This window comes from Manacus vitellinus, unplaced genomic scaffold, assembly GCF_001715985.3.
Source record: "Manacus vitellinus isolate BGI_N305 unplaced genomic scaffold, ASM171598v3 scaffold_103_pilon, whole genome shotgun sequence".
Classification (NCBI taxonomy): domain Eukaryota; kingdom Metazoa; phylum Chordata; class Aves; order Passeriformes; family Pipridae; genus Manacus; species Manacus vitellinus.
Window position 1 is genome coordinate 908212 of NW_021938814.1, and position 7607 is coordinate 915818.

Below are 7607 nucleotides of genomic sequence, written 5' to 3' on the forward strand. Positions count from 1 at the left end.
CCACCCTCCCAGCCAGGAGTTCCTTCCCAATATCCCATCTAACCCTGCCCTCTGGCAGTGGGAAGCCATTCCCCCTTGTCCTGTCCCTCCATTCCTTGTTCCAAGGCCCTCTCCAGCTCTCTTGGAGCCCCTTCAGGCACTTGGAAGGGGCTCTAAGGTCTTCCTGGAGCCTTCTCTTTAGCCTGTCTCCAGAGCAGAGGTGCTATAAAGTACACATCATGTTTCTCAGGAAGGATTTTTCTATTTGAGATACCAGTTTAATTAACATATCCACAAGTGCTGTTTACACAGACCTGATCCTGATGCTCCAAGTCAAAATCCTAAAGCTCACCTACTGGCTGTGTCAAGGATGAGCAGGAAACACTCATTAAAAAAAAACAAAACCTTTGGACTGCTGAAACATGAAATGGGATTGCAATTTTAATTCTTAACAGTTAAAACAGTTCCCCAAATTTCAACAGTGGTGCTCTGAAGGGAAATACTTCCACCACTGGTGTTTGCTGCTGGAACCACTGAGTTGTAGGAGCTTGTCAGCTCTTTTCTCACTCAGGGAGACCTGGAATTTCTGAAACCGCATTAGGTCAAAGCTAAACCCACAAAAGAACAACTGTGCCACGTGACAAACATGTGAGTCCCTCCCAAAAGGTAAGAATGTGCTCCAACCCCATCGACAGTCACGGGGCTTTTGCACAATCCCCCCCTCACACCCCGTGTGTGCTCTCCTGGTGCTCCCAAATCAGGCTTTGTTCCCTGGCTCCACCAGCACAAACGATCATGGATGAACAGTTTGAGCCATAGATTCTTATACAGGAATATATTTAAAAAAAAACAAGAGCAAGATGTTCCTGTGCTCACCTCAGACCTGCCACTAATGAACAAGATGAAGCCATCCAAGGGCACAATAACCTTTGTTGTCAACTCCTCCCTTCTCCTTCACAACAATTCTTTTTTTCCTGTTCTCTCCTCCTAATCTCACTTCCTTCTTCTGTCTACTCTATCCCAACTCCAGATTTCCCTATCCTTTCATCCTCATGTTTAACTTTTTCCTTCAATTCTTTTTTAAACCCTGTAGGGTTTTCCCCCCAGCGTGATTTTCACAGAATCCCAGAACGGTTTGGGTTGGAAGGGACCTTTAAAGCCCATCTCGTTCCAACCCCCTGCCACAGGCAGGGACACCTTCCACTAGACCAGGTTGCTCCAAGCCCCATCCAACCTTGAACAATTCCAGGGATGGGGCAGCCACAGCTTCTCTGGACAATTTTAGTGTCTTTCACCTTCAGTATCACTGCCTGGGATCCCACTTGCACCCTGTGCTCCCTTCATCCTAGTGCTGATTTTTACAGCACTTACTATCTCTGGAGTTTCTCCTCTCCAGCTCCACTCCAGAGTGGCTACAGCTACTCTGCAACCCACTCAAACAGATCACATCACACCAGTGACCTTTCCTCTGGCCAACACTCAAACAGCTACTTCATCTTTACTTTTTTCAACCTTGCAGATATGACTGAGAGAATTGCTCATGCTTCTTACTTTAATTTCTTCCTCTTTTGCAGATTTTTCTTCCATCTAGGCCTTCTGCTTAGCAACTGGCACAGTGTCAGCTCTTACAGATCCTTGTCGTGCCCCCCTGGGAGCTCTGTACAATGTCTCTCTTTGCTTCCCGTACTGTTTTTCCCTAAAGAATATCACACACACACATAAAAATTCACCTGCCATCTGTCTTTAATCCAGCTCTGTCACCTCCAAATTAAATCCCATCCTCTTTCTTTGATATCACCACTGTCCTATCAGTATTCAAGCCTGAATTAAGTCACAACACAACTCCTGATCCTCCTCATCCCATGAATATTTTCTGACACTCTCTCACCCACAGCTTGCAACCCAAGTATTCCCTACATCTCTGCCTTCGTCCTTCTTGACAACATCCAGCCAGGAAAAGTGCTGGACCACATCAAAGGGCAAACACAACTCGCTTTCTAAGCCACATCCATCCTTAGCTACTCTGCTGGAGTTGACACCATCCACTGGAAAGGGATTCTGTGATTCTGGTACTGTTTAAAGGAGTAAGACAACAGATTCATTTTGCTTAAACAATGCTTGGAAATCACAAACATAAAAGCTGAGGACATGGAAGAAACTTGCCCTCAGAGACATATCCAAGCAAAGTGCTGACATCTCTCCCCCCTGTTCCAGCAAAAGCAGCCTAAATGTCACAAGTTCCCTCTACTGAGAGAAGGTACCAGAGACCCCAAACAAAAGCAGAACATACATACAAACAAGTGTGATTTAACACATGGAACATTGCAAACTTAAAAGTTGTTTCATCTATGTGTGTTAGATCACAGAAACCCAGTCTGATCGGAGTTGGAAGGGACCTTAAACGCCATCTTGTTCCAACCTCCTGCCATGGGCAGGGACACCTTCCACTAGACCAGGTTGCTCCAAGACCCCTGGACACTTGAACACTTCCAGGCCTTTTGGTCAGAAAGGAGCTGGATAAAACTAATGAGATGCTTCTGAAAGGATGGTATAGTGAAAGCAGAAGCAAAAAAGTAAAACTCAGAAAGATTTTGAGTAGCAAAAGTAGCACTTCACCTTTACCAAGTAAAGTATCAGTGTTTTATTTGCAAAAGAATAACACACCTGGAGATAAAAATCCCAATAAAACAGTACTGAGGAGTTCAGCCTTAAATCAAAACATCCTTTATACAGAGGAAGTTGTATAATCAAGTTCCAAGACTGTCCAACACACCAAAAGCAATTTTCTAAGAGTGCTGTAAAGCAACTAAAAACGCTGCTAAAACCAGACTAAAACGAATGAAAGTCACAAATATATTGATAAACTCTTGATTCAAAGCCCTTAATTTTCATCTTGCCTCATGTTTCTGTTTTAATTCTGCTTCAGAATACAGTACAAACCCATACACTAAACACGCAGCCTCAGAAGAAATAAGGGACACTGACTAAATCAGCCAGGCCTAGGGGGGCCTCCACTTTGGTTTAGGGCTGTCAGTCTGTAAAATGTCAAGACACAAACTTATGCTGCCAGGCCTAGGGAAGGCAGAAGCACCCAGGGCTCCTGCACAACACAGAGAAGCTCTGAAATGTTGATTTTTTCAGTCTTGACAGCACAGCCCAAAGAACCACGAGTGACTGAGGTACAAAAGACTTCCTATTTTGCCGCTATAACATCTACCTCCTGCACCAAAAGAGCACAGGGATAAAACAAAATCCACTGAGAAAAGAGCCTTTTGTAACCATGTGGCGCCAACATCAACTCCTGGGCTCCAAGCCTTCTCAGGAATCTTGCCCAGCTCCGAGTTCAGAGGGCAGGTAACACTGCCCTGGCACTCACATCTCATCTTGCCGGGTGCTAACGCCTTCCTCTCCTTCTAGTTTACACAGCAGCTCTCAGATTGTTTACAAAAGAAAACACATGGGCTTGGATGTTTCTTTCAGTCCAAGCTAAAAGGCAGTTGAAATGCTCTTTAAAGCTGCCCAATTCCAGCCTGAGCAGACAGATCTTAAAATTAAGACCCAGCGGTCCACTCAGTATTCACAGGTATTTCCTGGTTAAGGACAGTAAAATATCTGTTATATCAGCACACCTTCACTCAGGGATGGTCCTAGTGAACCAAATGGTTTTTTAAAATACAAAAAGAGGTATTTTACTTAATAGACTTCGCAACTATTAGGTACAAAAACATCTATGTTAAAAACAAACAAACAAAAACTCCCCACCCTTCCCAAACCTGTGTCTGGGAGTAAAGTTATTTGTCCTTCCCTAAAAGACAAAGCTCCACAGGCTCCTCAAATGGCTTTAGAAATACATAAAGTTGCTGTTGTTTCTCTCCACCTATCACCACAGATTTTACAGAAGTCCAACTTTAAAATCTACTGTTTCACGACAGACATCAGCCAAGGTGATGAGTGTTCCCAACACATAGTCAGAATTCATACTGGTGAATCACAGAAACACAGGATGGTTTGGATTAGAAAAAGGACCTTAAAGATCATCCAGTTCCACCCCCCTGTCATGGGAAGGGACACTTTTCACTACACCAGGTTTCTCCAAGCTCCATCCAACTCAGCCTTGAAACATTCTGGGATGAAGAAAACTACCTAGAGAGTGACTGCTTTCCAAGAAAACACCACAAGAACTAAATACAGACAACTTGAGAACGTAACCATGGAAAAAAAGCAAGGAAAAAGCAAATACCAGACAGGACAACAGCTGTATGGCACAAACTCACAAGCCAAGGAACAGGGAAGTCACCCAGAAGTCCACAGGCTGTGGATTTAACAGACTCACCCAGGACTTTGAAAACTAGACTGAGCAACTCTACAGAAAGATTGTTGTAAAGCAGCCCTCTAGAACTGGGAGGGCAGAAAAGGGCTGGCTAATTTAAGGTGATTTAAACAGAAGACCATTGTAATAAAATATCACTCGTTGTTACGCCCACAGAAAACAAGAAGCAACCCAGCTGCAAGTTACTCACTTATCTGAAAACCTACACTAGTAATTTTCATCCTCTTGCACCATTTTTGCTGGTTCTACAACACTAATTAAATAAATCCCAGAGGTCACAAGGTAAGGATTAAATTCTCAGTAATTAATCTGCTCAAATTGTAACTCAGGCTGATATTCCTGATGTTTCCAACGAATCCTGTGGTGAGCTTAAAGATGTGGAGTGAAAAAATATTTCAGCACATGCCCAGCTATAATCAACATTTTCCTGGCATTGAGATGTTCCAAAAGCTGAGGAACTGTCAGCTGAGGAACCAACTGCTCAGTGTTGTAGCTGTGTGATAGCAGCCTCCCCTGGAGTACAGCACATACAGGAAAAAGGGCAAAATAACAAAGATAAAAGCCTTTGACCTTTGCTCTGAACTGAACCATGAATCAGCAAAAACAGCCAGCAGTTTCTGTACTCTTGAACCTGCACCTCAGCATATTTTAAGTCAGTTGTGCTTGTTATACTTCATGCTCCTATGGTCAGAGAGGAGGATTCTCCTGCCTTACTCATGGGCTGGTGTAAGAGCTGGTTTGTCACCACCAGCCTCCTCCCAGACTAAGGCAGACCAATTTAGCAGCTCCCCTTTGGATCCAGAATTATCAACACACCATCAGATGGGAATAATTTGGGAATAACAGCTAAACCAAGGCCTTCAAATGCACAGATGAGACTGAATCTCTGTGATGTGGCCTTGCTGTTCTCTCAGATCTGGATGCAGCAGTCGGGAGGGAAGAAAGGAAGAAAGGCAAGAGCACCCATGTACACAGGAAACAGAGGCAAAGAAACATGCAGGTGAAAGATAAGTTAAACCAGAAGTCACTGAAAGAGCCTTGAAATACCAAAAGATGATCTCAGTCTTGCAAAGGAGTGGACCTGCTAATAAGAAAAGACTTGAGCACTTCCCTTAATCAGCTTTCTGAGGACTAGAAATCATCCCCGTCATTAGTCCCCTCAGGACCAGGAGTTTATTTCTCCCCTGCCTCTGGTGCTAACCTCTGGGAATCCCTCCTTCCAAGCACCAGGAACCGTCTCTGCACAGTGTATGCTGTCATCTGAAACATCTGCTCCTCAAGCTTAACGAGACTGAATCAGCTTCCAAAATGGACAAGGCACAGTGTCAAGAAATTAAACCTTTAAGCTGCTGACGAGCGCAGCCTCTTGCTCCCATTACCAGGAGCAATCCTGCCTCACCTTACAGCTCTGCTCGCTCCTTCCCCTCTCTCTCTACCTCACAGCTACAAGGATGGAAGCAGTTTCCTCATCCCTTGGATGATCCACATCTTCTCTTCCCAGTAACCACATGGCAAATGCATGGAGTGCCAACAGCAGGGGCTTCAGGGTGGTGACAGGGAGAAAACCACCTCCACTTTCTGCTCAAGGAGCTGTGCCCAGGCTCCCCTAACTCAAAACACATGTGGACTAAACCCTCTGCTTGCTCCTCAAGCTCAGTGTCTGTCTGCAGGGGCAAGGATTTGAAAGACAAATTGTCAGCCAAGTGAAATGTACCACACATTTCTGGATCTCCCTCCTGTAAAGATGCTGATAAATAAGAAAAAAAAAGAACTAAAAGCCCTGGTTTTCATCTCTGAAACACTTCTGCTGTTCCTCTGTGACTCCCAACTGAGTCTCAAAAATATGCAGAGGAGATGAGAGAAACCTGCTTGCCCCTCTCCCAAGCCCATGCCAGGACACACTTGGCTACACTGCAGCTCACTCTACTCTATAACATCTCCCTTGTCCTTGAAGGAATGCAGTTGTAAAGCAAGTCAGCCTTCAGGGACAGGTGGTGAGCAGTGGCACAGCTTGACAGCACCAGGAAAGCAGGTGCTCACTTGTCCAGTGAGACCCTGGGAGACATTCTCACCAAAGAAAGGGGCAGAGAGCTGGAAGTGTCTGCTCCTCTTTCATCTCTGTTCCCCAAGGCCCTTCTCCTCTAGCAAAGGACACACGAATACAAGGGGAAGGGTGGGAGAGGAGGTGTATCCCCACTTCATTTTGAATTTGAGGGGGTGAAGCAAATTCCCCTCTATTGGAAGAGTAAGAATTAAGGACTGTGTATGTGAGGTGCCTGTTGCATCCCCTCCAACAGAAGGGAGGAGAAATCCCATTTCATAACCCCTGCCAGTGGACAGGTGATGGGAAAGGAAATATAAAGCACAGTATCATCAGTTCCCTAGTGGAGAGGACAAGGGTCACAGAGGTGAAGCCACGTATCAGCCCTTTTTTTCCATCATTCTTCACTAAACATAAGGGATCAGAAGCGTGTGTGTGGCGGGGAGGCAGTGGATAAACAACTGATGTGTCTACCCTGCTCCTTCTGAAGGCAGGCTGTGCAGGGAAGGAAAGGGGGAGTGCCGAAAAAAATATCCACTCACACTCACCCTTTGCTTAGGAAAGGGGAAGCTTAAATAAAAAGGTTCTCAGCCACCTTCTCTCCCACTTTCTTCCACACCTGCCAAGAAATGAGAAGATGCCCAGACCTCCCTTTTCCATGTCTCTGTTTGCCAGGTCTGTGTGCTCAGATCCCCATTTCTCTCTGCATGCCAGGTGTGAATGCCCCAGATCATCTCCCTCAGGTGTGAGTGCACAGGAGAGAGGGAAAGATGCTCAGTCCCCTTTGCAGCTGGACGTGGCAGAAGTGCCCAGAACACCCTGAGTGGGGGGTACTCTCATTCTTCTGGGGGGAGGGAAGGGAGGGTGGTCCAGTGGCCCCTTTCTCCAGTGAATGCTCAGGGATGCCCATGTCACTTCCCTGACCAGTGCAGCCGGGTGAGTGGGATGCCCCGAGCCGCGCTCCCTTCCCTCCCCATCACATCCTTGAGACTTGGAAAGGGAATTCCCAGCGCCTCCTCTTTCAGGTATGTGCTAGAGGTGGGCACGCCGAGTCCCCTCTCCCTGGGGAATATTTTGTCCTGTACCTCTTATACAGGAACATACAGGCAGCAAGCGCTGCCAGGTCCCCCCGGCCGGCCTGTTTGACAGGGAGTGCTCAGTTCCCCTTTCCCCTACGCGGGCTCGATGGAGGGTCAGGAAGAGCCACCCGGTGTCCCCACGGCGGGGTCACCCCGGGCCGGCTCTGCGCGCACGGGG